This window comes from Varroa jacobsoni, unplaced genomic scaffold, assembly GCF_002532875.2.
Source record: "Varroa jacobsoni isolate VJ856 unplaced genomic scaffold, vjacob_1.0 scaffold_517, whole genome shotgun sequence".
Classification (NCBI taxonomy): Eukaryota; Metazoa; Arthropoda; class Arachnida; order Mesostigmata; family Varroidae; genus Varroa; species Varroa jacobsoni.
In genome coordinates this window covers 1-5,410 of record NW_019213419.1, presented here as the reverse complement: position 1 = coordinate 5,410, position 5,410 = coordinate 1, and the positions used below count along the sequence as shown (strand labels likewise).

Genomic DNA, 5,410 nt, shown 5'->3' with positions numbered 1-5,410 from the left:
TATATATATATATATATATATATATATAACGAGATAGTGTCAAAGAGGCGAACTATCGAAAGGACACATCGTGGCAGTTAGCTGTCTGGAACGACAGCTAAACATTACGGGCGCCTAGTTCCCACGTTTGAGGCGGGAACAATTTAAACAATAAAAAGAAAAGACGTGCAATCTCTAACCCATCCATATTCGGATCACATTGATAACTGAAATATAAAAAAGAAGTGGGGTCCAAGCAATTACTTCAAGTTGTACACCCTGGCCCGGCGTTGGATTAGAGCAGTAATCCAATGTACTGGAGACATACCAATACAGGCATTCTGCGGGATGTGCGGCGCCATTGATGCTACACCTTATGACCATAAAGAGGTCAATAATGAATAACTGCTATTAATATGTGGTGTGTACACAAGCGGTTTCGCCACCGTTGTTGTGAAAGTTGTGGAACAAATCACTGCCTCCCCAAAACGAATAACCTGGTAATTCCTGATGGGAGCCACGAAATCGAAGCGTTCACTTGTAGATTACACTGGTATGTTATCGGTGTCTGTACAACGAGAGATACAACCATAAAGAAAGATAAGTCCCACAGATAAACATTGCCGGTTTGTATATGTCTCCTTCTTATAGATGCAAAGGGTTCAGAGAGATGCCGTCTACCCTAAAAATTTGTTTAGGCGTCCGAATGTTCGTTGTCGATAGGGGGCAAGGCCTAGAATATCCTGCCCCAGAAAACAAAAACAAAAAAGCGAAAGATAGAATGAAAAGCTTAAGACGATGACTCGACGAATGACCCGAAGGCAATCGAACACAAAATGAGTTCGTCCCCCTTTGAGATGGATGCATTTTATGTTCGGCAATTGGCTCACTTGCGGGGCCATCTCGGGCTGAACGGCTCACATTGGTGACCTGATCACTGCCAAATCTTAAAACACGTACGCACGACACACAAAACACGCAAAACAGACACACCCGCTGATCTAGCCAAACTGAGCGAGGAAAACAGAGCGAAAGAAAAAAACATACTATAAAAATGATAATGATGATGATACCTAAAGACATGATAATGTTAAACTAAAACAGACAAAGAAGGACCGTTACTTGGACAGGATGTAATAGTGTGCTATCTTGATTGAAAGATGCATTTGCCTGAAAGGGGTTGCTGACCCGCGTAAGGTGAGAGAAACCGTACGCCTCAAGAGGGCTGCGCAAAACGAAGTGACAAAACGGCTTGACGGATGAATTAAGTAGTAGTCAACGAGAGGGATGAAAACTGTGTAGAACCAGACGATACTGTATAAGAGAAAGGGCGAAAGAAATGTCAACAATAACTCAACACGACTGACGAAGGCGACAAAGTTAATGACAAGGAAAATGAAGGGATGATAATGCTGATGATAATGATGGTGTGGATTAATTATTATAAATGTTAAATCTCTGAAAAAGGATGAAGTTGTTTGTTATTCCGATGAAGAAATAAATAAGAAGTATATCAAGATGATGATCGGAGCTTTTCTATATTTGTTTCTGAAAGCATGTTATTACATTGGTATAGCGACAGCTTCTCGAGCTGTGCAATAACATACGCAACATCTTTTACCTATGAACACGTAGGCTTACTAGCTTATTCATTTATTTCCCACACATCGTCCGCACCGGACACATACTAGCTGCTGCCTTATTCTATGATATCATTTTTCCCAGTTGATCCTAAATCAGATTTACACCGTCCATCCTGAGCTCAAATTCTGAACTCCAACTAGTTAGAGTGATTCTATCATTCGGTTATACTGGCCACGGTACACCATTGCAGTCATTTTCATTGTGTTATCGTGAATTTTTGATACAGTTTTCCAATCACCCAGTTTTATTAGCTCACTGCATTATTTGAGTAACCTTGTTACATTGTTGTGTTATCCCGCTATTCTGATCTAGAAAATCGATGATACCAGCAAATCTATTAGGTCTTTGATTCTTTTGTTACTCCAATTCAGATACTCCTTTTTGTGTTTTAGTCATATAATGATCTAGTAGCATATACCCCACACCTCCGTGTCAATTATTGCGTGCTCCTATTATGAATAAAGACTTCTTGTACTAGCCGTTGGTTAGTTACCCTTTTAAGGTCATTTTGGTATCCCAAAGTGAAATTGACCTTCATTTTTAAAATTTCATGCAATTACTAAATCATATAAAGAATTTAAAAATATCTTAATCGCCTTCTAAAAAACATACGAAAATGAAAAAGTTGTTTTTTCGAAAGTCGAATTTCGTGTAAAAGTCCTGTTAAATGAAGCGGCAAAAACTAAGCATCACACAATAGATCACAAAGACCGTTAGAGCTGTTCTCGGGATAATCAGCATTAAAAAATTTACTCATTTAGGGTATAAAATAGGGACAAATTAGCTTAGGTACCTATCCACCTGTCTGGATACTTTTAGCTAAAAATAAAACATTTGCACCTACACAGAACCACTGATAATGCCTTAATAAAGCGAAAAAAAGAGTTTTCCAAAGACATAATATTTGTTAGATCAAAAAGCATAAAGGGGTGTCCATACACCAAAATAGCCATTACCTATTTACCACCAATATCTATATTTAATAATCTGCTATATTTTTTCAATTCTGCATTGGATCTGATGGCGGAGGTTTTGAGAAGTACATAGATTTGGTTTACAATTTTTCCTCAAGCAAATTTTTTCGTTATATATAACTGAGGTTACCTATACTCAGCAATTTCCAAAGCCACTACGGGAAAATAATTTACGTTTGCGACCATGAAGTTTCATTGGATTAAGCTAGGAAACAGACAAACACTAATTTCAAAAAGAGAAAGATTGTTCTCCATTTTTTTTTTATGAAAAGGGTTCTTTTGGCCTAAACATCAACCTTTCGTTCGCCCTTATATACTCGAAATATTCAAAGCCAGTTGAATCATGTTTGCTTCTTGCATTGAATTCTTTTAGAGTTTACAATATAAGTAAAATGCAAGTTGTAAGTGCAGAATACCTACAACTTTTAGTTTTAGAAATCGCGCGTTATTCATGCTCAAAGAAAAGGTTTTGATTAGGCACTTTTTATTATTTTGTCTTAATTCTCACTTTACAGAGTCGTCAGACTCGTTTTATTATTAAAGTATATTTTAGCATACATATTAAAGCACCCTTGACAAAGTAAGATAGAAAACGTTATAAATTTCCAAGTATTTTCAGGAAGGTAAACATTTGATACTCTTTACTTTTATTGTTGGACCGAAGAATTTACAGTATATACGTCTCTAATATACCTTGACTAAATCTATTCCGTTTTAGTGACTGTCACGTTTAGACGCGTAAATTAAATTCGAGTTTGTTTTTATAACTAACATAATGTCAATAAGATGGTATTTTTATATCGAATCATACGAGTTCACCTATATGCGATTTTTTTTACGAATGCGGCAACGATAGAGTTTTTTTTATATTTATTAAGAAAGAGTTTAAGGGCACCCTTTTTAAAGTATAATGACATAGTATGCCATGATATGAAATTTATTAACACAGCAGCACGATTGTTATTCTAGCGCTTGGTTTGTAGTACGCGCTAATACTTTCTGCTGTGCAATGTTCAGCTGATTAGCAAATTTCGATAAAATTTTGGATATATGACATTTGTGCTAATCGGGAGTTATGTATGTAATGCAATGCAGAATCCACAACAGCTTTATGTTCTCTGTTCACCGATCTGAGGTCACTCCTCAAAAAGAATAATTGGCCATTTCGTTATCGGGTGTCTGTGATATTGATCAGGCGACAAGCGACATTTGTTAAGTGCGCGGTGACACATGAAGAGGATGAGAATAGCAGACTATACGTATGTATGTAATATACATCGAGGGAAGTAAAGCCTGTTTTGAACTACGCTTGATTTAGAACATTCATGCTCAAATGTTTTCATTGACATCAATATTTAAAACCTTGGTGTTGGACTAATAAGTTGCATTTCGGCGTTGGCAGTAGTTCTATGATCATGAATATATATTTTTTTTTATTTCGTCACAGATATAGACAGAACTGGCGCCATTAGCTTCCGTCGCTTCATGGAGTGAAAGGGCATACGCGAAATATCAAAATATTCAAAGCAAAAAAAAGTTTTGCTTAAGTTGCAAAGTTACAAAGGTTGCTTACTTAAAAGTTAAAGTTAATCATCCAAATGAATTTATTGAAGACACTGTTATACTCATAAATGCGGAAAAATATTTAGAGTTTAAGTAAATATTTTTATTCCTTCTGTTTATGTCATGTCTTTTTCACTAGCTTCAATCAACCAAGCTCTATCAACAAACTTCTCTTCACAAGTAACGTAAATATCTAGCAAGACTTCAATTTCCATTTTTAGCATTGGATTTATATAATTAGCAATGTTGGTTTAATATAAATAAATAGCATGGAAGTTATAAATTAGGCATTCCGTGCTTCCGGTAAATGCTTATTTAAGAATACTAGATTCGTCGTCATGGTCGTTCACGTTTACTTCTTTTGATTGATAATTTAAGATCGTTGTTGCATAACTAGGCCACACATATTCAAAGAAGCAACGCTATAGTTCAGGGCGTTTTTAGTTGTCATTGAGAATCGCCTAGATATTGCCTCCCCTTTTACAAGGAAAATAATAGTTAGCCAGTATTATCAAATACTATTTTAGATAAAGATTTGATTAAAAATGTTTCTAATGTATGAAGGTCTTTCCTTTGTTGTTACTAAGATTGTTACTAAGTTGTTAGTGCAGACTGCTGTTAGCAATAGATTTAGTAAGGCAAGTTTACAGGGCATTCTTTACAACGCTCCACAATGAGCTATTCAAGGCATAAGTTTACTGCTGCCCAGTCAAAAATGCAATATATATATATATATATATGCAATGTATATTACCTAAGTTGTATCTTACAAGAAACACACACCGTTTACACTTAAAGGCAATATTATGTAACAATAATATACAGGACACTTTACTGGAAAATAAGCAAGTATCTCATTCAGAATGATAACCATAGCATACCACACGGGCGCTGTTTGCTACATGCTATGAATGTCCGTGTATCCATTTGTGTCTTTGTTAATGGCGATGGAAAGATGACGATGCTCTGTTCCATAAATAGTCTATTGGCTGTTACTGGCTCCGAGTCAGTCAGTACTCGTCACTCAGCTCGTTTCGATGTAGACTTTGCGTTTTCCGTAGATACGTATGTCACATATACCCGTGGTACGCGTCAATCATTCATTTACATAAATTATCCCTGGTTCAGCGTCTCTTTGTTTTGCCTACAGATTTTCATTTCGCACTCAATTATTTTATACTTTAGTGGTATGTAGCTCATAGAGTGCTTTTAATGCTATTATCGCGCCAGCTGTTGCTAGACGCCTATAT

The 5,410-nt window shown here is 36.1% G+C and overlaps 1 protein-coding gene across 5 annotated transcripts in view; it reads right to left on the bottom strand.

Annotated features, from left to right (window-relative positions):
- LOC111261079 (uncharacterized) overlaps window positions 1-1,496 on the bottom strand; it is a 16,122-nt gene extending 14,626 nt beyond the window's left edge. For all 5 annotated transcript variants that reach the window (XR_002680770.2, XR_002680771.2, XR_015311343.1 and 2 more), the window contains exon 1: window positions 1,102-1,496. The gene's annotated coding sequence lies outside the window, so the exon portion shown is untranslated. The remainder of the gene's footprint in view (window positions 1-1,101) is intronic.
- Between the last annotated feature and the right edge of the window lie 3,914 nt (window positions 1,497-5,410).